Genomic DNA, 27,611 nt, shown 5'->3' with positions numbered 1-27,611 from the left:
GAATGCCACAACATCAGCAGGGAACTGATTTCACACCCATCTTCACCTTCTGAGCTTCTCCCTACAGCCCTGCTTACATCCCTACAGCAGCAGGAAGTCTCGCAAGAGCCAGGAAGGTACTGAGATCTTCAGACCTCCCTAATTAGTCCTTAGTCATCACAGCCCTTGATCTTTCTAGTATGGCCTGTCTTCCTTGCCATAATCCATTAAATAAATGGAAGTGCTGACAAAAGTATAATTATCCGGGCTGTCATTTCACGATATGGAGCAATTGGTGGCAATACTGCCTGAAGGTGTTCCTGTTCCCTCCACCTGCCTGCTGCTTGCTCCAAGGGGAACACCACTCCAGCAAGGCTTTACTGTAAACTGCCTGGTAGGAAAAGCCCTGGCTTTAAAAAAACAAAAGCCTACAAAGAACCAACACCACACCTAAGGAAAGAGCATGGTGCATGGGAGACCCTGGGAGTGAAGAGCTGATTTCAGGGGAGAGACCCAGCAGCAGCACTTGGATTGTCACCAAACACTCGGTAGCCTCATACCTGTGAATGTTCAGGGAGATTTCTCCTCCGGGAGAAACTCCCTGTATTTTGTGTGCCAGGAGTTAGCCATCATGGCTAGCAATAAAACAGCTACCGAGTATGGTAATATTTCCATTAGGGCAGCAACTGACTGAGTGCCTATGATAGATTCATACCTAAAGAGTTCTTTATGCCTATAAGTGCTCCTTTCTTTTTTATTCTGCACTCTCAAGTCTGATTGGTATTTTTGTCTGTGAGGTTAGAGCCAAACTTATTGTTCTTTCTTTCTAACACCATTAAAGCATTGACATTTTGGCTTTGTGAGATACTTTACTTAATGAAAAAGGAAAATAAGGGGGTTTATTCTACAAAGACTAGCAGGAGGCAAGAGCTGGTATTATGAAGCTTTGAGAATGATTGCTTTCAGGAAAATTATTCTCTAAATGGAGGCTGAGGGCACTGACCACAGTGAACTGAACTACGACATGTAATTTCATTACTTTGACTGGGCTAAGCTGCCTAGGCTTATTGCTACCTTCAGCAACAGAGCACGTTGCCTTGCAGTACTGCTGTTCTGCAGTGGAAGGATGTGAAAGGCTGGAAGGGTTGCTACAATTTTCTCAAGTGCCATAAAAAAGTGGCCAATTGGTCATTAGCTGATCACCCCACAGTTCAAAAAGATTACATGCTACTGAGATCCTGAAAATAAGCTGGTTAGCTCTTAGGGCAGCACTGCCCTTAGACAGCTCTTGCAGAATTACCATGCATATAGGAAATCTGTTTGATTCCCCCCACATGTGTTTGGTTTTCAGACTTACTGGCTCCATGGCAGGGTGGCGGGAAAATCAACAGTCAAACCATCATTCTCTGTGCTGCATTATATTACTGTATGCAATCCTTTTTTGCTAAGAGGCTATATATTCCAGTACAGGATTTCTTGTCCTTTCTGGTGCTTTGAAAGTAAGAGAGTAAAATGAATAGCAATCTTGCATGGCAGGAACATGTACCTGTCTGTATACATTCATACATGACTTTCATGTCTGTGAATTGTGCTGGACAGATAATCATGAAAACTTGACAGCCTCTCCTTCAAAGCAGTCCAGTGAGAAGCAATTACATGCACTTTGAATATGAGCTGGACAAGCTTCCCACACCATAAAACACAGTATTTCATTCTGAACTTGGAGGAGTCGCATCCTGCCATCTTTACTCTGTCTTCAAATACAACTACCTGTACTGTGCTCCAGGAAAAAAAAACATGCTGCTTATCATTTGCACTAGCTGCGGGAAACCCCGGCTGAAATTCACTGACCTCTATGGTACAAAGGGTGAGACTGAATGATCAATCATCTTTAATCCTTAAAATCTACGAACAGGAAGAGGGAAGTAAGCAGCTCACTGTGATGTGAGCTGTTCTGTTATCTGAAGCACAAACCCTAGTACATAAGGCTCTGTGCTTCCTAAACTGCCTCATAAAATCCTGCATGTATAATGGGTGTCAGTACTGGGTGTAACTAAACCAGCATGGAGAGTGGTTTAACAACATGTATAAACAAGACCAAGCCATGCAAATCACAGTTCCTGCAACTCCTTTTGAGCTGTTCTTAGAACAGGGAGGAGCGATATACAATAAAGGGTGAAAAATCATGTCGGTTTTCCCGCTCTCTAGTTTTTACTTCTCGTTAATTAATTCATACTGTGGATTAGTTCTGGTTGGTGGATACATTTAGGTGTTTTGTGAGGCTGAGAGCATGTCCTACCTCCATTCAGATTATGAAACGAGCACAACAAGCATGCCCATTGACTGGGTATCCGTATTACATTCAGTCATTTGAGAAATCTGGCCCCATAAAGTTCAAATAGATGTCTGAGGACAGGAGGAAGGTGGAAGTATAGAGGCCCATACATTGCACAAGGGCTGTCAGGGTACAAGAGGTGTGGATAGGCTGCTTTGGCTCTCCTGTCAATCTACTATTCCATACACTGATGACAGCAATGTATTTACTTTGGTATGTTTGTTTTTTCTTTTTTTTTTAAATCAAGGAATATATCTGAGCTCAGTCAGATTCAAATTATTATTATTAATCAGTGCTCCAAAGCTACCTTTAAGTCTTCATGCGCTACTTGCTCTAAGTCACCAGGGCTGACTGCAGAACACAGGAAAAACTTCTTGTGTGATTTCTTAATTTAATTTACTTGGTCTGAAACATCAAAAGGAGTGTTAATTATGTGGACAAAAATCCTATTCTGATTTCACAGGGTTTTAATACATGTTTTTAAATTTCTATTTGTCTTTTTCCCTAAGTAGATTTCTAGCTAGCTGTTAGAAAACCAATCCCTGCTGAAGTCCCTGTTGTATCTGTTTGTAGCAAAGCAGCTGGGAACTGGCCAAGAATTATCAGTAAAACCCAGAAAAGGACAGAGGAGCAATTGGCAAAATTAAGGAAAAAACTGGGAACTTTTTAAATAATGGCATTGTCCTGTGTTGCTTCCTTCTATATGAAATCTCAGTGAAGACTGCTGTCCTTGCAGAAATTTTCGCAAATCCTGCGGAGAAGGGAGGTGTCACCCAGTACGAACAGGTTGTCCTCCACATCTGTAATTTTTGCCAGAGATGAAGCAATCTGCCCTGGAACTTTGTTCCTCAGTGTCAGGTCATGGTTTTGCTCAGCTTGCTCTGGTGCAGAGCTGAGCTGACAGCATGCCAGTGACATCCTGGGAAAAGGGGAGAGGAGCTGTGATGCCCTGAAACCCTGGGGAAAGGGGAGAGGTGTGATGACACCAAGGGGCGGAAGGGTCTCCCTTGCACCTGCAAGGCTCAGCACAGCAGGGGCAGGATGTCTTGCACTGCCCCCTGATCAAACTTGGTTGGTGCTCAGAGAGCTGAGAACAGATGACACCATCCTACAGAAATTTTTAGCCAACCTAATATGCAAAGACTATGAAGAGGAAGGTCTTTCCCTTCCAAAGAGATCTGCAAATGCCATTACAAGGCCCAGAAAGGAGCCTCGTGTAATACTACTACTGACTGCCTTCTCCATTTAATTGAAAACAATGTAATTAGGCAAGACTCAGTAAGGCCACAAGAAAAGACAATAATGCCTCCCAACAAGGACATGGTATTACTAGGCTTAAAATCCTGCAGAACAGCAGTTGGTTATCTCAATTTTTTAATGTGTTAAATAATTAGATCACATGAAACTTTAACAAAAACTGGTAGAAGTGAATGTTATGCCACCAGTCACTGAGGTTAGAGATAATGTGGCTTCTCATCTTGGTCCTTTGTATCACCAGGACATTCCTGAGCTCCTACCACTGGTAATTAACTGTGCAAATGGTCAATCCAAGCTTGCTGCTTGGATCTGTATTTAGACTTTGGAAGACCTACCACTTAATATTTGTGAAAGTGTTTGTTGTTCTTGAAAATACAGCAGGTACCTTAACACGTCTGAATTTGGGCTTGGCTTATTTTATTCTTTGCTTCACACAGAAAATCATGTGTGGCCGTTTTGATGCTGTTTGCTTTTTTCATTGTTTCATACTCTCTAATAATTTCATACTACCAGACTTCCTTGGCCATTATGCATAAAATAATTTCCAAGTGACTAAGTCACAGACAAACAAATGAGGCTAGGCTCTGGACCAGGTAAGGTAGCACCAGCCGGGGAGCCCAATGTTGCACGTGTCTTGCCTCAAAACGATGAGATTTCATGCAGAAAGAAGGCAAGAGGATCTGTATGAAGTGTGAGAGTGACTGGAAGGGACCGATATGATACTGATCCCTAAAATCCATTCAGACTATCTTTGATTGAGCTATTTGTTCAGCTGTGAGGTCAAAGGGAAAACGGGCATGGAAAGCAATAAATACCATTTTCTTATCCTTTGTTGTAGGGTCATGTACTTTTTTTCAATAAAGGAGAGTACACAATAGAAATAGACTAAATACACAATGCAAGCAGACTACCAGTGACTCTAAAAAGCATTGCTTTAAAATGCCTGCCCCTAGGCATACCACACAACAAATCCCAGAAGGTGGAAACTCCAGGCCTGCCCTAGCACTGAAGACAGATATAATAACCAGAAACAACAGGCCTTGAAAGCAACTTCAAAACCCCAGGAAGTCTGGGAGTGAATTTTCTTTATTGCTCCTAATTACAGAATATTCCTTATCTTTCTCTTTATCGCAGTGCAAAAATGTATTTTACAAGTGAGAAACATATAAGTAACAGGCCCAGCTGAATGCTTATATTTTTCTAATGTTTTTCTCTGATCTTTTTTTTTCCCTATCTCTTTCTTATTTCTTTTTCTTTTTCTTGGCTATTTCTTAGTAAAGATGCTTGCCTTATACTAGATTTTTCTTTCTCTACCTATTTTTATTCCTAAAGCCAAAACAAACAACACTGATTATCAGCTGATAATGATCTCCATTATTTCTTTGTTGACATTTTTCATAGCCTTTTTCTTATCTCTTTTATCCTAAAATAATTAGAAATTTAAAACATTAATCAAACAAAAAGAAAGAGTAAATATTTTGTCACCCTCCTTCTGGGTTAGTCCTGGGGTAGCTACAGCTAAGCGCACCTGACTGAATTTAAAAGATGCAGGGTGCCTCAGCAATGAGGTTTAAGGCAGTGGCTCCACTTTTGTCCAGCAAATAAGCTCAAAGGTGCAGTACAGCTCTCCCATGCTCCTTCCTGCGTCCTCCTTCATGCCAGCAACAACGCTGCGGCAGCTCTGCAGCATGCTGGGTACGGGACTGGTCCATCTGGAAACCAACCCTCTTTTTCAGCCAGATCAGTTCCTCGATCTGAGCCCCTGTGCAGCCCCCCAGGTCTCAGTGCCAGCATTCGAGAGGTGCTGGGAGAAAGCTGCAGAGGGAAGAGAGAACCACCTGTTCGGTAACAGACCATTTTAATGTCATCAAAAGGGATGAAGAATGTTGAACCAAAATCAGAGCTAACAGATTTTAAGCGACAGTTTTGCCAGCCTCAGCACAGGTCTATTAGTTACTGCGGCCCAGCTGATGGATGGCAATGTGCTAAGGTGCCATACCCTCCACCTCTAATGTAATTTGCCAGGTAGTTGTGTCACACTGTCATAAAATCATGAGATGTAAATGTGAGTGACCAACAGACTTTTATTATTTGCTATCTATCACATTGTATTACCTAGAAGACTATTAAGAATTTTGGACACCTCCTTTCTTGCCCTAGAAAAGTTTCCTCAATTTTGAAGTATTACCAACTCAAAAGCAAAAATCGGTATGGAATTTGTTCCCAGACAAATGGATAATCGAATTGCTTCCTTTGTGGTTGAGGATTTTTTTTATTGTTAATTAACAACAACAAAAAAAGTTTCAGAATAAGAAGTCCCTCAGGATCAAAACTTTTAGCTGAGGATGTCTTGACAATTTTAAGTACAAAATAAATATTTAATCACAGTAACTGAAACTGTTTCCTTGTAAATGGTGTTGATATTAATCAATGGAGAATTTCCAGGAATATATTAAAAAAATCCTAACCTGCTCTACAATAAAACCTTTGCTTCTTCTTCTGTTAAGTTTTTTTTTTATTTTTTTATAGTTTCTCTGTATGACCTGGCAGTTCTGCAGAAACATTAATAAAGAACTTCTAAGTAGGGTGGTGGTTTAGACAGCTAAAAGATATCTTTTGCAGATAGCCAGACCACTCAGCACACATTACATGGAGTAACTGTAAGTCTTTGTGCTTGTCTTTCCAGGGGGACAGAGAGTTACAGATGTCAATTCTGATATTGTGCACTTCTTCTCACTTAAATTGTTATGCAAGGCGTAAAAAAGGTATAAAACATTCCCAATTTCTGCACGCTTAAAGTGATCTTTTATGTCTTTTTAAGTCTCTTGTCAAAGACTATCCCTGGTCCCTTCCACCGCATCTTTTATTTTCCTTTTTGTTATTCTCTGGAACAGAGCGCTGTGTTCCCAAGGGGGTTTTGTTAGTTGCAGGTTGCTCATATCAGCTGAGAAAATCCCATCCTTTCCTGTACTGTGTGTCCTTTTATTTAACTTATAATAGCGAGGCAATTGGATCCTTTGCTTTTGTTCTCCGTATTAAGTAACAGAAACATAACATGAGCAACCGCTAGAAAGGAAAATCTTACTGTAGGGCAGGAAAGAAAAGGCCCTGTAACATCACACTGGGGAATCATGACCTGGTTTAGCTTGAGCAAAGGGGTGGTTATTAGGGCAACTTAGTACAAGCTGCAAGTTACATCAAGTTTTTGCATTCTTTTGGAGTGAGAAGGACAAGGGAAGCCAGCACAAGCAACAACAAAAAAAAAAACACGGAAAAAAAGGAAAGGTCACACAAGGTGAGAAACAGAGTTTGCCCTCACCTTTTATTCATGGTATATTTCCATTGCTGACTTCTCATTGTGTGGGTTCGTGGCTGTCTGACTGTTGACAGAAATGAATTGGCTTGTGCATTAGTTGAGGCAGGTGCCCAGTACAAGAACAGCAGCAGCTACAAGATATTTTTTTAAAGTTAATATTCTTTTCTTATGAAGGTCCAAACTTGGAGTCTACAGGTTTTAGCTGGGTAATTCAGCTGAAGTTACAGGCACTGGTACAAATCAAAGAATCTCACCGGTCTCGTGATCCTCTCCAAGTCAAATGGCATGTGTGGAAAGAAATTGGATTAAGATGCTATGCTGAATGATAAAAAGGCAGGTCTGTGGCTATTAACTTTTACAATCAAGTTTGTCACTAGACAAATCCCTTATAATTTCATTTTTTAATTTCTTCTGTGAAGTGTGATATTAAGTTACTTGTCTATAAACATGATTGTGGAAAATATGAAAAACTTGTAAGGTATTGTAATAGCACAGGCAATAAAAATGTAGGAACCATATAGGAAGACTGCAAGCTTAGGATAAAGTTTATAAATGTCTTGACCCATTACTGTCAAACCCTACATATGCTTTCCCTGTGTTAACAACAGAACACCTTTGTTACCTCTCTGGTTTCATACCTACCCCACATCAATAGTTTGATATTGACTTGTGTGACAAACATGTAACTGAAAATAATTCCTGTGATTGGATGACTCTATTTAAAAATCTTCATTAACTTTGATTTTTTTTGGAAATGTAATTGAGTTTTAGTTTCTTCATTATTCTTCATGTACTACATTATTAATGTTGTCTCATTGACCTTGTCCCTTGAGGCAGGCACTGCTGACACTTTTTTATTATTTTTCTCATTAATAAACATGTTGTGCCTCCTCCACTAGCCCAGGCACTTCTTCTACTATGTAGAGTAGATAAAGTGTCTTTTAGCATTCATTGATCATTCACTGACTGTTGATCCCACATCTTTCTGTGCCAGCTTCCTATGAAAAGACCACTTGAGTGGTTAGATTCTTCATTTCGTACCTCTGCATGTAACTTAGCTGTTTGAATAAGAATTACAGGCTCCAAGTCTGGACACTGATAAGTGAAAACTATAAATGAAAAATATTTGAGCTGTTGCTATCTTGTCGAGGAGCAAAGCATGTCAGTAATGTAATGCTAGTGAGTTCTCATTGTAAAATATGAATGCTTTCAAAGAAATCAGAATGAGGGCAATTCCTACCACTTTTGTCATCCTTCCCTAAATTCACTCTGTCCCTCATCCCTTTAGCAAACTTTTTAACAGCCTTTGCAGTGAGATTTAACAGAGGCTGGACTACAGATAACTCTTTTGTCCATCAGTTAAACACTAACGTACAGTGTAGCTCCACTCAATCTGTTATTCCAGATTAGGAAGCAAAAAGAAGAGAAGAGGAAAATATTCTGTGTGGCCTTTATGGGGTCCTTGGCCACTCATCAAAGGAGGAGAAAGAGACCTTCCTCTCCCGTGTCATCCAGCTATGCACTTCCTCTGCACTGCATAATCTAAATGCAGATGCCTGTGCAGCACCTACTTATGTCCCTCTCCTTCTGTCTTAGACATACAAGCAGACATATGGTAAATACAGGGACAGTTTTAAAGCCTTGGAGTGTATCGTCTACATAATTGCCATGTTTATCCATAATGATATAGGAAGTGTTCAGACCAAAAAAAAAAAAACCCCACATGGTTAGGAGATAACGCCCCTTGACTATTGTAATTTAGTTCTATTGCCTCTGTAATTGCAAAAGTGAAGGCAGTGCATTTTCTCTGCCTAATGGGGAAGATACAGAACTAAAAGGTCAAGGTTTGATCTGTCTGTGGTTCTGTCACTGACTTACTGTATAATTTTGCACAAATCACTTTGAGCTGTTTTGTATCATGTTCCTGGCTAGGAGAAAGAGTTAATGATAACTCTGCAAATAATTTTAGGTCTATGTCAATTTTAGCAGTTTAATAATGTGTATCAACATGAATTTACTGGATGGTGCTTTGAAATGCTGTTCTGCGCTTATTTTTCTATATTAAGGTTTCCAAAACTCTTTTTATTGTCATGACTGTAAAGTGCATTTAAAATCTGTATTTTTATGATGCTATTTCCCCAAGACTGTTATTTGAAAAGGTTTTTTTTTTCCTTTTCAGGAGTGTGTGTTGTTTTCCTCTAGCACTGGTTAGTATCAGTGGCAGATGATCTAAAAAGTCATGCCATCATAGCAATATAGCAATAAAACAGCATAGCTTGAAACTTTGACCTTGTTTAGAATTATTCACAAAGTCACATTCATTCAACCGAACTATTGATTCTTTTATCCTCTCATCCATTCATTCTCTCACGTACTCTGGTACTGACCTATTCATTGCATTATATATTGGTCTGCAAACCTCCGGGCACTTTCACTGCCCTTTTCACTGACTTACTAAATACCTACCACCTGTTCACTCACTCACGCTTGGACTGATCTGCCCTCAGCCTCCGACCTGGCTTCTGGGCCAGCTTTGGTCTTCCTCTCGCTCCCTGCTCTCCTCTGGGATCTTCTACCCTGCAGCTTATTTCTTCCTGAGTTTAATTAAGGACTTCAGGTTTAAGAGCACAGTCAGTTGTTATAGCTTTCTTTGTCTTTTTATTGCTTAATTGCTTCTTTATTTTTTATTTCTTTTTCCCTGGCACAGATTTGATACAGCTTGCCTAGGCTTAAAATACCCGTGTATATATTCATCCCTCAGCATGATTTCTGAACTAGGTGTATTATGACTGAGGCAGTCTTTACGTATTATTGCTTCGCAGCACGCATTATGTGTAGTTTTGAAGATTATACTTTATTACGCTTATAATGGAGGTTTTTAAAAGTATGTTTCATGCATATCTTTGGAATACCCATTACTAAGTTGCTGTGGACATGTATTAATAGTTGCTTATTACATGATCTCATTGCCGTAGCATGTAGTATTTGAAAGATTATAATAATTTTTAGCAAAACAAATCCAGTTACAGTTACTGTGAGGACTAGTGCTTTACTGCTACACCGCTAGTTCACACACTCTCCAGGCTAATGTTACAGAGCTTTGGAAAACCTCCCAAGTTTGTGTCTACCATGCCTTGGAGGCCATTCGTTTTTAAATCCTGTGAGAGATGTTACTTATAATGATAGGAATTTTCAGTGGTGCAATTTATGCTACTTGATGTTCCTGACACTGTTATTATTGGGGCATTTCCATTTTCTGAACAAATTGCTGTTGGTAACACATTTTACTTGAAAAAAGATCCTGAACGTGACTGCAAATCTGGTAGTTGACAAGGTACAAATATCAACTCCTTGTTTTACCTCTGACCTTTCAGTTCTGTGATACTCCACAGGTTTTACTGAGAATGGAGGCTGAAAACTATGCTATACAAATGAACAATGTCATTCTTAAAGGTAATGAAATGTAACCTGGATAGAGACAGCAGTAGTAATGGTTTGTCTTGATGCTAGACGTTGCTCCGATTCTTTTGTGCTGCTCTGGGTTTTTGGAAGCCTGTACAGACTGCAGGCTCCCTGGGGAAACCTGACAAAACCCCTGTGATTTTCCTACTCTATGCTGAGAACCTGCCCTTGCCTGAGAATTCATACAATGCAAAAGAGATTTAATAAGCACCTTTGTTTCTTCCTTTGGAATACAATTTCATAGCTGCATCCCTCAGGAGATGCTTAAAGTCTTGTCTATGCTAGGAGGGTTTTGCTGCTCTATTAATACCAGCAGCCAGTCCCAGAGGAGATGCAGCTTATTCTTCTGCTGGTATGAATTACAGCAATTCCCCAAATAAAATACAATAAGGATTTTTCATCCTGCTACTGTATCTGCACTGGGGATTTTGCATCGTGGGTTCAGCATTTGATCCTTTTTCATGCTCCTGGCCAACGCAGGTAGATCGGCAGAAGTGGTTCTCCCCCTTCTCCGCAGACCCTCAGCTCCTCCTGCTCCCCGTTGCTGTTGCCTCACAGAGCCAGGTGTGACTACTTGCTTCTCCATGCCTCAGGTCTAATGTTTTGCTGGTGTGTGACCCTGGTTGATGTTAATGGTATGATGGATGCTGGTGGCCCAACGTTAAGCTGGTCTAAGTTTAATCACCATTTTGAAAATGCAATGTGGGGAAGTGGATTTCCCTGTGTTTTCCACACAGCAATAAACTGTTCACTGGCAGGGATAACAGCCTCCTTCAAACCCTACGGTTTCAAATACCCTGAAGTGTCAAGCTGGCCAGGTCTTGCCTTGCATGTAAACGTTCTTCATCTGAGGTCATCATCACGATTCTGTAAGGGGCTCTATTTCCTCAATAGTTTTATTTTGATGGTATTTCGCAGCTGTACCTAACATGAATTATAGATATTAGAAATTGACTGTCATGTTATTATAATAATATGTCCATATCATGTAATGCTGGAATTACGTCAGCCAGCAAAGCAAATGCCAACACCTGATAATCAAAATATTTTGTTCAGTCAAACTGAAATGACTCCTGTTAGCCAAGCTATAGCAATCCAATGACATTGGATATCACCTGTTCTGCAGCAATAAAAAGCCTGCTGTCCATGTGTTGGTTCATATCATTCATCAGAACAGTCACCACAGGCACGCACTGACATGGCGGTAATCAATAACTCATCGGTGACTCAGCAGAAGCATCCTGGGTGAGATCCGTGCAGTCACTGACCTATTTTCTTTTTTATGCCAAACTGCTCCTCCTTTAATATTACCAAGCAGCCACCTACGCGGGCCTTGCTTTAAGGTACAGTAATTCCAGTAACGTTTGCTTTCAGTATAAATCATTCATATCTCCGTGGTGCCAAGGGGCTGCATCCTGGATGCAATTTGCTCTGTGGTCTGCAGTAAGCGGATCCATCCTGCCCGAGACGAGACGGAGCAGGAGCCGGAGCAGGAGACCAGGAATGTGACAAGCAGCCCTACGTGCGAGGAGGCGCGATGGCTGTTGCACGGCCGGATTAAACTGTGGGGGCATCGCATCTGCTTTCGGCACAAATGCCTCAAAACCTTTTCAAGCCACGCAGCCCTAAATCATGAAGGAGGGCCCGGCTGCTCCTGCCATTACCGGGGGTGCCATCGAGCGGGCATCACCAAACCGGTGCCGCCTCTGGCCTCTACGGCCGGACCCTGCCGGGATGACGCCGTTAGTGGGGGATGCACTGGGGCAGGGGCGAGGCAAAAAAAAACCCATCGCAGAGTTTATTGCCAGGAGGGCGGCGCCGCGCCCCCGGACCGAGCCCCGCCAGCGCGGGGGGCAGCCGCCCCGGGCCCCCCGGCGAGCGAGAGCCGGTCCCGCCCGCTGCGGGCGGGCACGGCAGCCCCGCACGCCCGCCCCCCGCCGGCCGCCATACTGCGGGGCAACCCAAACTTGTTACACAGGGGCACCAACTCCTCCTCCTGCTGCTGCTGCTGCCGCCGCCCTGCCCCCGCCGGCGCCGGGAGGAGGGGGCTGCGCCGGCCCGGCCTGCCGCGGGGAAGGCGCCGAGGCGGGGGCGCCGGGCGAGGGGAGTGCCGGCGGGACCCCGCAGGTAGGGGGGGGAGGAGGAGGAGGAGGAGGCGGTGGCGGGGGAGGAGGAGGAGGAGGAGGCGGCGGCGGCGCTGGTGGTGGAGGCGGAGGGAAGCAGCGCGGCAGCCGCCGGGCGAGCGTCTGGCCGTGCCCGCCGCGCCTCCTCCCGCCGAGGTGGGTGCGGGGGGCGGCGGGCGCGGGTCTGCGGCCGCCGGGGGACGGCGAGGGGCCGCCGGGCGGTGGCGAGGGGCCGCCGGGCGGTACCGGCCCACCTGCGGAGCGGGAGGGACCCACCTCCCGCCCGCCGGCTCCGGGGACGGGGCGCGGGCGGCGGCGGCGCGGCGGGAGCCGGGGCGGAGAGGAGGAGCCTCCCGCAGCAAATGAGCGAGGGCTAGCAGATTTATAAACGTGTTTTTTCTGCCTGCGCCCCCCAAGCCCCGCTGGCTCTGGCGGCGGCTGCCCCTGGTGCGTCCCGGGGCGGCGGGACGGCCGGCCGGCCCCCGGTCCTGCTGGCACCTGCCGGGGCTGGGCGGGGGCCGGGGGCACCTCCGGGGGGCGGTGGATACGGGTGTGACGAAGGGGCCCAGTGGCTACTGAGTGCCGGCGCAGGTTGCCATTTGAGGGAAGGCTGGTGCCTGCTGGGAGCCGCCATCCCTCACCCGCCGCGAGTAGCCGGAGGCTGGGCTGGGCGCTTGCTCTTGGGAAACCGGCTGCGTGCGGTCTGAAGAGCTCTTACACACTGCCTTATTTTTCAGCGGTCAGGAGGAGAGTTTAAATCAGGTCTGCACAGAGGTGCTGAGTTTGCAAGGGATGGGTAAAGTGACATAGGAGTTTCATGTCTATTCCTGTTTCCCCTCCAGCTGATTATAAGAGGTTGTCTGCTGCTTTGTGGAGGTGCGGGCTGTTCGGCGGTGTTTTCTGCGTATACGAAACCACGTAACATGGTGCTTAAGGGGGAAGGAGAGAGCGGATGAATGCAGTGATTGTAACTTTATTGTTGCTGGTCGCTTCTATTATGTGACTGCCATTAGCGGGGCGGGGGGGGAGCAGGAGCTCGTTCCTGCCTTGGTGTGGGAGGGGGCCTGCTGCATCTGCAGGTTGAAGGGCTTTTTCACGTCTCTTCTTTGGTTTCATGCTGAAACATTTTTCTTGCCTGCCTCTTGTCTTTATTAATGGTCACTTACCTCTTGCAAGGAGATGCTTCAGCTGAGAAATGTGAAATATTACCTTTATGACACCTGAGTATTTCTAGTAGGCTCTGGAAATCAATGCAGTAGTTAAGCCTTTTTTTTTTTTTTTTTAAATTAAAATTCTTACAGTAATTAGCCGTCGGCTGTTGACCGCTTTATGACCATCAGGCCCAGAAATAGCTACTGATCTCATACTTCCTTCTGGATACCTATACGGAGGTTTTGTTGGAGAACTGTTTAATGACTTCTTTTATTAGAAGGAGTGCGAGCCTGTGCAGTTATGCAAGTGCACCTAAAGGAAGCCCTGCTGCCCGGGCGGGTGGTGTGCTGGAGTGGGGTATCGCTTACAGGATGGGTGACAAAGGGGCACAGTAAGAGAGGGAACAGATTGGCTTGTGTAGGGTGAAACCCTGTACGTACCATGTTGTGCAGGGAAGTGTATGAGTAGTGTGCTGTCTGCGGTGAGTGGTAATTCTTTCAGGTAGCAGAGATGAGGTGCAGGAGGCTCTTTTCCACGGAAAGCAAATGAGTGGCAAAGGAATAGGTTTCTACATGTATCTTCATCAAGGAGGAAAAAAAAAGAAAGCTTTGCAAATGTGGAGCTGCATTGACAGATGAAGTCTGTCTCTACTGGGATTTCTTGGCCTAGACAGCAAATAATCCACCCCCCACCCCCAAAAAGCAATTACTCTTTGTACACTTTGCAGTGGTCAGGGTTTGCTACAGAGTCTGCTGACAAAAGCTGCTTGCACTCATACCTACCTTCAGCTGTTTTGTTTTGGTTTTTTTGGTTGTTTTTTTTTAAAGAAAAAAAGGTATTGTACCTGGTGGGGAGGGCGGTAGCTCCTTCCACAACGAGTGGAGCATTTGATGACAATGTTTGATGTGAGTGGATTTATTAAAAACTCCGAGACTGATTCATATATTTTTCTGGACATTGTAAATTCGGGTGTGCCTGGAGACTTCATTTAATGTGCTGTGTTGCCCTCTCTTTGCTGGTGTTATGATTCAGGCCCCTCTCCTCCCCCTTTATAAACAGCTATTACATTAAACGCTTGGTAACCTTTTGTTAACCTGCTTGCATGGATACAGCCATGCCTTGCCAAAAGCGTGTGGCTTTATACCACTTAGAGGTCCTGCAACAGAGAGATATGATCTGGATGCCCTGGCACTTCCCTTGCTAGCCTGCCTCCTGAGCTTCAGAGTTAGCCGCTTCATGCAACCTCTCACTGGGGAGGAGCTGGAGACCTCTCCAGGGGACCTGTAATCCGCCCAGGGCCACTTGGCTGGAGTGGGAGACTGTGCTGTGCTTGCTCACGCTCTCTCCCAGCCATCGTCAGGGGTGCAGCTGAATGAACGTTACGATGTTAAAATATGTTGTCTTAGATGCTTTCTTGCAGTGAATTAAGTGGAGGTCTCTCTTAGTCACACCGGAATGAATCCTAGATCTGAGCTGCTATCACTTGATCTAATACTGGCGTGTGCCACCTAGTTTGCAGAAGGCTTTGGATAAACTGGTGGATGGTAGATGGTTCTGCCTTACCCTGATTCTAAGGATGATGATCGAAAGTGGGACTCTTAGTTAAATAAATGGAAATAACTGTCACAGAAATGCTCCAAGATTTTACGGTATCGCTGAACTCCTCAAAGGTTTTGTTTGAGTTTTGTTTTCTCTGGGGGAAAAAATTGAATCACAAGCCACAGTTGATGCAGTTTTGTAGATCGTAAGAGAATAAAGTATTTCCCTTGAATGCTCAGGGATGAGGTTCTTTGTCCCAGTTTTTGCTATGCAAACATAACTCGAAATGAGTAGCGACAGAGAAGGAAGGATATAATTGCCAAGGTTGGCTTAACATTTCTTGTAATCCTTCAGTGCTTCCAAGTGGTGGATCTTGTAAATATTCATATTATTCTATGATTTAAATGAGTTGCAAAGTAGTTTCTGAAAGTGCATGACCATGGAAGTGTTATTCGTTAATGGATGCTGATCTGCTATGTTTCCCACTAAACTGAGGTTTAATCACTAGTAGACATGACTGAGAGAATTTTTCACAATATTTTACTTTTAGAAAAATGCGTGAAACAGTAATATTCCAGAGAGCATGTGACAAGAAGGGCGGAGACTTAAAGGTGACAAGAAGCAGCAGCAAAGCAGGTCATAAACTTCCTTGAGTTACCCCCCCTCCCTTTTTTTTTTGTAACCCCTGTATATAAATTACTGTGCTGAAACTTTAAACAATGAGTTCAGATTTTCAGTATTGTGGTGGTAATATACAGTTTTGTGCTTCGTTGTGCCTAATACTTGGCTGCTGTGTGCTGTTTAGTTAGGTGAAGAAAGGTGTGCCCAGTTGAGAGGTTGTATAATAAATAAGGAGCTGGGAAGTGCTTTTGGCTGTTTTATTTGATTTTTCTTTCCCTGAAGCTTTCTCCCTCGTTGCGTCTCACGGGTTATTTCTCTGATGATAAAAGAGAATTTTAGAAGAGCTTCTTCATCTGGCTGTGCGTAGTCTAGGCAGATAGGTGGAAGCCTATCGAAAAGAGTGAGGAAGGTCCTACTTGTTTTACTGGGTTGTTGAGTTTTGGGAAGATGAAGCTGCTTTTTCAACTTTTTAAAAAAATGTGTTGCTTTTTCAGTGTAGCACACAGCTGGTTCTGTACCAACAGGAGCCGTGAATGCTGCTGCAGCTGCCAGTTGGAGAGTTAACTCATCTGTGCGTGGATGGAGCTGTAACAGGCTGGGTGGAAACTGTTTTAACTCTTTTCCCGCTGATATGGGGTTTTGCCTTTTGCTTCTCAGATGAGTTAATGAAAGGAAATTGTGTTCCCACAACTGCTCCGTTGCAAACCAAAAGTAGCACTCATGTTAAAGGCTAATGTATGTCATCGTCTTGGACGGGGAGGTTGCAGGTCTTGCAGTCCAGAACTGGATTAACAAGGACTTGCATTTAATTGTGTTCTGGCCAAAAGACTTTTATGTTCTGTCTTTTTATCTACCTGTAAAGTTCTAGGAATTCAAAGGGCTGCTTAGCTTCCTAGCTGGAGGTATTGCTGCAGCGTGCCTTCAATATGAGGGAGGTTGGTGCCTGTAGTAAGAAGGCTGTGTGCTCCATTTCTTGCTAACCTTGGGTGTCCAGGAGCTGCTCTCTTCCCTCCCACTCCCCTCCCTGCCTGCACAGAAGCTGTGCTGCAGCAAGCTTCTGTGTACGTGAACACATTTCTGAAAATGGCATGAGTAAATAACAAGAAACTTACTTTTGGTACTGTTAGTGCTTTTTTATGATGGGATGGAGGGAGAAGAAAGAAAATACTTTTTTCAGTGAGGGGGCATGCATGTTGTTTGTAGTGCTGTGACTCAGATTCTTGACAAGTAAGTGTTTAAAAGCACCAAATGGGCAGGCTTCACTTCAAGAGCAACTTCAAGACTTCTTAAAGTGCCTGACGGGGGAAAAAACCAGATGGCAAATTAATTAAAATGGCGTATTAATGAAAACTTGGATGATGAATGTAAGCTGATAAGGAAGTTTGGAAAGGACAGTAAATAAAGTTAAGCCCATGTATGAAGTTTAGAACAAGTTTTGCTAGTTCTCTAGAAATAATACCCATTTTCCTCTCCTTCCTCTTCTACCTGTTTCTTTTTCTCTGTTCCTGTACAGCAGTGAACTCATAATCCACCAGGCATTTTCTGTGTTGATCCTCTTAAAAAATTAGTATTAGCCTATATATGAGGCAGACCAAAGAGGATTGAACACTGTGCTGCAAAATTAGTACCTGCTGGCCTCATTGCAAGGACAGGCAGGTTACATTTCACTTGTTCCCTCTCTTTCAAGAATGCTTTTGGTGCTGTGATATGGCATGGGCTTGAGAGAACAGGTGATTGTGCGTTGCAAGGAGCTTGATTTTTGTATGTTCCTGTGGGCCACTGTGCATTGCATGCCAAGCAGATGTGTACGTGATTGAGCACTTACATGAAGTGTACGGAATTAGACTGGGAAATTGTGACATCCTTAATGCGTCTGAGCTGGGAGACAGAAGAGGGTATGCAAAGTGGGGGAGAGTTTACAGAGATGGGCATTTCTGCTGGGAAAGCAGTCAGGAGAGTAGAAACATCTGCAAACTTTGTTAGCTCTTTCTTTGCTGGTATGCAAGAGAGACCAGCTGATGCCTGGAAGCTAAAGCAGGTCTAACGCAACTGCAGCAAGGTGAGGCAGAGTGAGGAGGATGGTGTTCTCCTGTGCTTGAATATGGCCTGCCAGGTCTGGACAGATTTGCATGCATTGTAAATGCTAGTGAGCGAGGAAAAGGGAGAAAAATGCATGAAACGTGATTATAGTTCTTGCTTTGTTCAAGAGTAGTTTTCAAGGGCAGCCTTTAACTGTTTCTGCTGAGGAGTTCCTCCTTCCCCCAATATAAAGCAGGCATTCTCCTTGCCCCAAATGATTGGTTTTTATATGTATATGCTCAGTTGTGCTTGTGGTTTTTTTTTTTCTTTTCATAAACAAATGATGCTCTATGAACTTTGTCATTGTACATACAAAGAGATACATAGAAAAGTGGAGGCTTTTTTTTTTAAAAAGAATGTCTTTGTTCTCATTTCCACTGAAAGAGATAATGTGTTATTGTTGTTTGTTACTGGAAAAACAATGCAGGATGTAGGGAAGAGACCTAGAGACGGAAAGTTTGTGGATTTGTATTTGATTTCTCTGTCAGTCTAAATATGATGCGTTTTGGGGAGAATGGGAAAATATAGACTTTTTCCAAACAAAGTGCACTATGGATTTATGTTTTAAATCAGATTGTTGAGGTTACACTTGGCTTTGCTTAGGATTGTTTTAGTTAAACTCTGAAGTTCAAAATACTTCAGAAGGAGCGAGCTGTCTCTTATATTGTTTAGCATAAAATAGGTTGGTCAGAGTTTGTGTGAGGACACACAAATTTGGTAATTTATCTCTGTAGAATGCATTATTGTAACTTCCCAGTTTGCAAGGTGTCCCTTCTGAAAGTAGGAAAAAATAAACCTGCTCAGACTTTTGGAGTTTGGGACTGTCATAGACATGTGGGTAACACTAGTAAGTTCTCTGGAGTTACAGTAACTTTTAAGTATCGATGTAATATTTTAGATACCTTTCTCTGTGCTTTTACCGTATTCAGTAATGCTTGAATTTATTCAGTAGCCATTCTTTAAATCACATTTAAGAAATATAATCCTAGTTGTTAAAGCAAGCAAAACACTTGCTGTTCAGTGAAACTAGATGAGGTTCTCCTTGCCTCACCCATGGATGTAATCAAGACGGAGTTTGTGGAAAGAGGCTATACCTTTCATTGGACCATCTGAGATAATTGGGAGAGTGATGGAAACATAGACAGGCTTTTGGACAATCAATCTTTTCTCAACCTAATCTAGTGAAATATTTATCATCTGTCCCTGTAAATCCCACCCTGGAGGTTCTTGGTAGGCCCTGTAATTCGTGCCAGGCATTGTAGTGTTGGCCGTGAGATATTTCTGAGTGTAAATCTGTATTTAATTTGAGTATGGTAGGAACTGATCTGCAGAGCAGTTAGAGGAGTGTGCCGCACACAGAAGATAGCAAGGTCAGGGCCCTGACTACTAGCAGCTCCGTGTGGATGAAGCATAGCTGGGGCTGGGCGTGTGCCTGCAGAGGTTTACCTGTTGGAAAGAGGCCCTGCACAAACATACTGACCTGATGTCTCAAAAAGCAACAACAACAAAAAATATAAAAATAGTTGCTATAGTAACAGGGCAGTAATGCTTTAATTTGTCATTTTGCATGTAGAAGTCTGCTAGAGCAATGTTGTGCTCAAAGCTTTTTTTCCTCTCCCCAAAAGTGTGTAAAAACGGCCAGAGGCAAGAAATTATGCATTCCTATTTCCTTTGGGCAATTGCATAATTACTAAGGATTTGTTAGAGATCCATATGTATGTGCACACAGATCCCCTTCCGTATTTGGCCCCAGACATACCCTACCTGAAGGGTCCATTTGTCAGAAAATTAGTCGTCCATCGGAGCTCTTAAGTGCAAAGAAAATAAATATCTTTGACAGAACTAATATCCTGCCCCTCTACCCTCCCCAACCCCCCCGAAGAACCCAAAACAACAACAAAAAAAATCTGCAACACCACTGAGAAGTATCTGTCTTTCGCTTAGGAGTGAGAATTAGATTTTTTTTTTTTTTTTCAACCAGTTAAAATCTAGTCTTATTTAGATGAGAGAATGGCTGCCTTTTTTTTCTTGAAATCATTGGGGTTGTTAAAGATCTGCAGTTACGTGTTTAGATGCTTGGCCCTATTGAAATAAGTTGACTATTCTGTTGAATCTGACTATCTTTTTACTCCAAGTGCCAGAGAAATTGATAAACTGCCTTGAAAGGTTATCCTGATTATCTGCTAGGTAAGTGAGACACATTATGGCCTTTTCATTTCACTACTTTTGCACAGGATTTAGTTGTGAGGGATTGTATGATAAGTATATAAGACAGACCTTTTCATAGGCTTAAGAGCTTACCTCTGCAATTCCATCTCTCCAAAGAACTAAATAAATAAATAACCCCCCCCACCAGATATGTATACATTCACAGCATATTAATTAAAATATTTGACTAGCTATTTTCAGTGGGGGTAGATATTACCGAAATAGTGTTGTCTTCAATTATGCAAATAAAAACTGTATCTTGAATCTCATATGTCTAAGGGATCTATTATTGCAATGGCAGCGTGTGTGACAAATCTGTTTCATACAAACACATATGGCTGTGTAAATTAAGTGTGTGTATTTTAAAGGTAAGATTAGTATTTGCTCACAGTATAAGGATTCTGATAAGGAGACATTCTCCAGTGGTTGAATTTGCCTATTTGGGATTGATTTTTTTCTTTAAAAAGGCTCTGCTTGCATCTGCTCTGAAATGGGCCTCCTATGTGCATAAATTGATTGTGCATCAAATGATACATGCTGATATCCAGGAATTCCACTGAGGTTTTTAAGAACTTCTTTTTCTTGCTTTAGTACTGACAGCTGCCAGGGGAAAAAGTGGCCATTCAGAACCTGTCTTCTGTTGTCTAATTTAATTGTTGGCTTTTATGAGAGTTCAGTTCCTGTCGCTGCATGTCTGCCTCTGTTTTTCTTCATAGCTATGCCTTCATCATTTGGAACAGGATGCAGATTTATTATGTCGATTGCTTTAGAAAAAGAAATTTCTCAACAGATTATGAAATGATGCTTTTGATCAGGTGAAACATCTGATGGCCTTTGCACTCCCTGGTTTCTGCTTAGTGTTTCCCGAGAAGGTTGTGCACATTGAAGATAGATTTGCTGCTGTATGAAGGATGGTGCCAAAATAGGTCTGGTAAGGGATGAGTGCAGCAGAAAATCGGTTGAGCAGGAGTAGCTAATGTTTGTCTGTGGAAGGTGAATGGAGTCAGCTGTGCTAATTTCTATGCAATAAATGGGCTTTGGGAGTCAAAGGTGTTAATGTGACCCTGTCATTACAGAGCACTCTGTGGTGAAGGGGGCTTTTGAGGTTCCCACAGAGAAATCTTGGCCTGCATATTTCCATGGCAACTGCCATCCCTTAAACATTTATAACCTTTGATTAAAGATACAAAAAGGAGGGGAAAACCTTTTAAACGTTACAGATGTAGAGCTTTAACTAAGTCTTTCATTTTAACAATATCCCTTATTTACATTCCTTGGAGTGTGGAGGTTTTATATGGAACGCAGCTGTCCCTTCCCCATTTGGTAGACTTTGAGATGACATTTCAGGGTAAATGAGATGTTCTGGAGATAGCCGTCTGACTTTGATCATAGCTGCACTGACATGACTCCACCAATTTAGTTGCTATTTATTTACATTAGTGTATTTTGTACCAAAATTATACTTGAAGACTATTATGCAAGGAGGATTGTATCTCTTATAAAAGGGTTTGAGGAAAATAATTCTGTGTTGAATAAAACTTAAACGAGGAGGAACATGAAACTGTAATTGAGAGTATATCTCTTAAGCAGTATAATGGCTGATACACAAAAGCCTTATGCTAGTGGGGAGAACAAGCTGTTCCTGCAGAAACTGAGGCTTGCTGTTGCCTTGCAGACTGCACTAGGCATGTTGATGCTTGGTGCATCTTCCTGTCCCTCCTTCCTCTCCACCACATGTGTGTTTTAAAGTATTTTACTTCATGTTATGGTGGCCAGGTAGCAGTGCTGTGAAAGAAGTGCTCTCTGTGCGGGTAGTCTAAAGTCTAATGCTGAGGTGCAGCGTAGTACGCTTTCTGGGAATTTCTCACTGCTGAGGGGCAGTGGAATTCTGGAAGCGAACTGAATACTTTCTGTTATATTTTTCTGCTTTCTTTTTAATCTTGGTGGGGTTTTTTCCTCCAACCCCCCCCTTTTTTTTTTTTTCCTCCCCACCTGATGTTGTTTTTGAGTCATCTTTGGGTACTGAATGTGCTGGTGTTTGTCGTGGTTATGCTACCAAAAGTTGAGCAGTAATTTCAGGACTAGCACAGTGGGAGTTCTGAAGAGGGATGAAACAAAGCTGTGTTCCTTCTATGCTTTTACTTTGGGCAGCTGAAATTTGCTTTGCTTTGCACTAATCAGTACTCTGTAGGTGAGGGCAGAATTGGTACAACTAGCTGAGTGAGAGAACGTTGCAAGTGTAAAGGGCTGTTTTGCTAGGACTGCGTGCGCCAGCATTTCACCTCACTTCTTTTCTTTATGAAGGAAGAGATGTATAGATACTGCTAAGCCTAATAGCTAGTGACTGGTGGTTTAAATGGACAGGGCTTGCTACAGTTGCCAAAACGGAGTTTTACTACTACAAATGTATTGTTCCATCCGAACTTCTAAGGCTGAGCAGACTGTGTGGTTGTTAGTGGCCTGACATGCTGCTTCTGCTGGGATCATGGAGGGGCCTTCGTGCTGCTCTGGTACAAGCCTTTAATATTACTTGAGAAAGTTTTTAGGACTCAAAGACCTGGTTGATTACTGTGGAAAGATCATAACGACTATCCCAGTATTGTGAACTTTCCAGTCATGTTTGGATATTTGTAAGGATGCCCCCCATTATAGAAGAAACAGAAGGGAAAAATGAAAGGGTATTGTGGAACATTTTTTTTTTTCATCCAGGCTAGCTATGGATATTGATGCTGTTACTAATCCATGCAATTTTGGGTTGGAAATGATTTTCAGGAGCTGTTGTGATATAAGTACTTCTGGCCACCCTGTGAAATTGGAGAAATAACTTTTCTGGTGACATGTTGTCTGCTTGGGATCTAAATATGCTTTTGAAAAGCAGCAGCATACAGAGGTCATCCTGATGTCAGGGCTGTATTTCAAATGGACTTCTTAGCATAGTTACAGCATTTCCCACTATCTTCATGAATCAGAAAGGTGGGGTTTGGGATTAATCAATTTTTTAAAATTTTTGTATAGTCAGAGGATAAAAGCTATATAGCCCAGCCTCAGGAAACAGCCCCAGGTGTCCTCTGTGTTTCTGCTGAAATATGCATGCACTAGCATGGACAGCTTGGTATTACATGGTCTTGTGTTGCATTTTGTATGCTTTTAGTATATTGAAATATCTGTGATCCAGTGCAAAATTTATAACAGTGATGCCATCATGAAACGGGTTGGCTTCTTCATGAGAGTTATGAATGCACAGGTGTTACTAGTGTTGAGAGGACTTGGAGTTGTGTTTTTATGTTCTACAAACTTAGATGCTGTGACTCCAGAGTGATTTTTCTGCCCCCCTCCCCCCTTTCTTCCTGTCTGAGTTCCTTACTCCACTTTTCCAGTTGTACCTTTAAAACAGCTACCCATTCATTACTTTTTGACATACCGTCAGCCATTCTACAACTCAGGTGGCTTTTTGTGAAAGTTTTTTTGATTAAACCTTGTTTCTATTCTGATGCATAGGTGAAGAAGATTTGTAACAAAAGGAGTGCGGTTACTGCGTGCACGTTGCAAGGAGAAGGGGTTGAAGACTTGTACAGGCACTAGGGCACTCGCTGGGTAATGCTGGTCTCTTGAACGACAGCATCCCCGAAGGGCTGGGCTTGGGGAGGACCTGTGCTGTGGGATGGCAGACTCAAACCCTCTGAGGGCATTTGTGGCCTCAGCTAACAGCCTGTGCTCGTGGCAGGTCAGTGATGAAGCTGGTCTTACGTGCTGGTGGAAGTCTACTCCCAAAGCAAATTAAGTGCTTTGAAAAGGAATGGTGATTTGGTATGGGAGAGATACAGCTCCTCAAGTTGACCCACTAACAAGCTGGAAAGGAAAGAAAGCTCTAAGTTTCCTAAGGTAACAGAAAAATATGCACCAGAATATGAATTGGGACAAAATAAAGACCCATCTGAGAGTGAGATCTCTGGAGTTAGTGATGTCGGTGTTTTGCTATCAGCAAGTCACTTTGTTTTCAGCCTGGTGAGTTCAGTGTGTCAGTCTGAGAGAAGACCTTGGCCCTAAGTCAGAGGTTGAGCCCAGGGAGAGGTCTCGGTTAGTATGCTTTCAGATCCTTAGAAGTATGATTTCTGTGTCTGAGCTTTTTTTCAGTTGCTGAGGTATGAAGTGTTGCTTTGGCAACTTTTGTTTTTAACCAGTCAAACAACTGCATTTTAAGGTTGAAGCAACTACTGGATCAAGTTGCCTTACCACCTGACTGCCAAACATTATGTGCATGTGTCCAGGTACACCCATGAAGAGGGCTGTCATTTAAATATGTCTTGGGATGGAAGAATGCTCTTAGTGAAACGCCAAAGTCCAAACGCCCTTTCTAAGGTGGTCTTGTTCTAGTGGTTACTCCCCAGAGAAGGAAAGCCGTGAGGTTTTCATCAGCTCCTGTGATGGGGAGGAAGGGTCCTCTCATACCTCTTATACAGTGTGGAGAGTGGATTAGGTTAGTGCTTGAGGAAGGAAAACCTTTTTTGATAGCTTGTTTCTGTATTGTTTACAACTCGGATTTTAACTGGTATTTCAGGGTCCTGAAAACTTGTTTAGAAGCTTTGTGAGGGTTTATGTCCTGTTTCATCACTGAGAGAATAACAACAAGCAAGCTCCAGATAAATAATACTATTTGAAACCTTGTAAAAGCCAGATAGAGATGAGTAGAAGTGGGGAACTAATTTGTCAAAAATTAAGGATCTTGAAAGCACATATTGAAGTTGAAGATGGGTACACAAAATGTGGGACAGACCCTGATGATCTGAGCGTGCACCTCCATCTGGAAGGGTGCTGTGGCAGCTCTGGACTTGAGCATCCAGACCGTGATGTTTGGGGAGTCTTGGTGACCGGTCATCCAGATTCTGAAGTGTCTGGATAAAGCTCAGCTGGAATAGATATGTGTGCAGAAGATAATATTGTAGCCCGTGCTCAGAATTTGCATGTTGACTTTGAAAAATGTTTTAATGGTGTAACTAAAAAAAGCAGTTTGGATTTTTAATGTAGTGCTTTTATTACAGCCAATAGCACCATGAAAACATTTGTTTAGATGTCCATGTAGGGTTGTGGTTGCTGCAGTGACTTCAAAAGTTCTTCAGATGCGATCAAATGACTTAAGTAGGCTTTTTTTGAGTCCTTCTTGCAGTGTTGAAAGTCCTTTGTGACTACATGAGTTCAAGATGTTCAAGCCTTGATTTTTTAAAGACTTTATACGCTTTAAAATTGTAAATGTGGTATTAATACTGAGATATTATATTTACTTATCCAGTCAAGATGCTGTATTTAGTTATCCAGGCAATATGTTGTTACTTTTTTTTCTTTACACATTGCCACCTGAGAGTATTCCTTCTCTTCACAGACAGAGGAATCTTTGGTTAGGATTAAAATTAATCAAAATATTGACAGTAAAGCCATAGATGTTTTATAGGCCATACTATCTAATACTGGCAGACATTAAGATTCTTATGGGAAGCAAAGAAAAGAAGGTTTTACTGCTGAGTTACTGGTGATAATGAAGCCTATCGATTTCAGCATTCGAAGTGGAAAACTACAGAGTTTTGAGCCACCGCGTTTATTTCAGCAAGTCCTTTTTTGCAAACATATTGATGGAACTATTTGTGCTGTTGTGAGCCAGAACAATGTCAGGTGGGTACTGCCTGTACTGGAATGAGCAACTTCATTGTTTCCTGAATCACCCAGAGTATAAGAATGTGAAGGCCAGAACTGTAATAAAACCGGGTGACTACTACTTTTCACTCAAAGAGAAAAGCTGTAGCTAAAATTGAATTTAGTTTTAGTTCTTGATGCTTTATTTCCTTTACTTAAAAGCATTTGGTAAAAATATAATTGATACTTGCTTTTAGAGACAAGTATAATCCATAGGACTTAGAATTCAGGCTTCATTAAAATGAAAACCACTTTAGTCTAAATTATAATATAAAACTGTTTAGATATTTACACAGGTGGAACAAAGTTGATAGTTAATTTTTAGTGACTAGTACATGTTGGTTATGTAAATGAAGTCATATGTGTAGCACTTCTAACACTTAGGAGAAAGAAGAATTGTACATAAACTTTGCTTTTTGGCTGCCTAAAACTCCTAATGCTGTTGTGTACAACAACGTACACATAGCTGTCTGTTGTTTTTGCAAATTATGCGCTACAGATAGCCACATTGGCACAGATTTTCCAGACTCATCATGCTGAACCAACAGTGGGATGTGTGCCAAAGGGTTAAGTACGTAGAGTAAGAGGTGGGGCATGTGATACCCAGCACAGTACCAGCAGTTTTCCCAGCAGTGTAATGATTGTCTTTTCTGGGGCTTTGTTATGGTTGGCAAAGTTTGTGCAACAATCCTTCAAAACCTTGTATTTGTATTACTTTCAGTGCTTGGGTTTGTGGCAGAGAGAGGGAGTAGGAGGGTGAAAGCTGTTTGCTTTCGTAAAATGCACAGCAAAATGCAGAATTCAGCAGAGGCCCTGCCTTGTTAGCCTGGCTGTCAGCCAGCGGGACTACTCACAGGAGTAAAGTACTCGTGCTTGTTTTGGGATGGCACTTTGTGGCAGGTGGGAGGAAATTGGACTTCACTGAAACAGCCAAGTGTTTGTGGCAGCGGTTGTAGAATGTTTCTGGACATTGGCTGTAACCCCCTGCTTATCTCTTTGGCAGGATGGCACAGTCTGGTCCAGAGCCTGAGGTCAGCTACTCAGGCTTTTACCTCTCAGAGTCATGTGGAACAGCATAGCTCTGAAATTGGTAAAGCAGGAGAAACCATGATAGCAATGAAGATCAGTAATGAAGCTTTACGCTTCTTATTGTGGCCATCTGCAGTCAAAAACACATTTGTGAGCTTTAATGCGTGTTGTGTTAACAGCTGCCTTCCTACACAGGGTTCATGTAGACGTGCATCATAAAGCAGTACACTGATTAATCAAGAAGTGGTGTAGTGTGAACAGGAACCTGTTAAAAACGTGGGCTTTTCCAGAAGCACTTCCCCTTCCCTGTGTCAGCTCTGTCTACTGAAATAATGCAGGTTATTTGCTTCTCAACCTGAATGTTTTAAGCACTCAGCAAAACCTACTTGTAGTCAGGCTTTTCGCATCCACTTACATTGCTGACATGTTTTTTCCACTTCTTAAGTTTCTTAACATGCCAATGAACATTTTAAGGATTTAAAGCACATCTTATTTCAGATCTCCCAGAGCAAGAATTGCTTTCTTCATTTTCAAAACTCCTTGTTTTACTTCTAATACCTAATTATACTTGCTTTTCAAAGTTTGTGTGAAGAGGTTTAAAGGTTTCTGTGTGGCTGTGATGTGGGATGGACCAAAGACAATTTAATTTTCTGCAGTTGATGAAAATGTGAGCTTTTAAAAATGTCTGGGGAGCAGAGAAGAAAACAAGCTGAAATCTAACTGAATCTCTGAGGTTGTGGAGGAAGATATGAAGGCTCCTGTAACTTTCATCCCAATAATCAAATGCTGTCTAATATAAGCAAAATAGGTAGTTCCTTTTGTGTGG

General features: G+C 42.5%; 1 protein-coding gene across 7 annotated transcripts in view; it reads left to right on the top strand.

Moving 5' to 3' along the window:
* Positions 1–12,284: 12,284 nt before the first annotated feature.
* The window catches only part of SEMA4D (semaphorin 4D), a 100,095-nt gene continuing 84,768 nt past the window's right edge, over positions 12,285–27,611 (top strand). For 3 of the 7 annotated variants that reach the window (XM_064438697.1, XM_064438696.1, XM_064438691.1), the window contains exon 1: positions 12,285–12,476. The gene's annotated coding sequence lies outside the window, so the exon portion shown is untranslated. Of the gene's footprint in view, positions 12,477–12,532; positions 12,629–12,899; positions 12,920–13,058; positions 13,235–27,611 lie in introns of those variants that run through there. The other 4 variants (XM_064438698.1, XM_064438692.1, XM_064438694.1 and 1 more) reach the window with 4 other exon arrangements.

Source organism: Phalacrocorax carbo, chromosome Z, assembly GCF_963921805.1.
Source record: "Phalacrocorax carbo chromosome Z, bPhaCar2.1, whole genome shotgun sequence".
NCBI classification, from domain to species: Eukaryota; Metazoa; Chordata; class Aves; order Suliformes; family Phalacrocoracidae; genus Phalacrocorax; species Phalacrocorax carbo.
The sequence above is the reverse complement of the archived record's forward strand: the minus strand, read 5'-3'. Positions and strand labels throughout refer to the sequence as shown.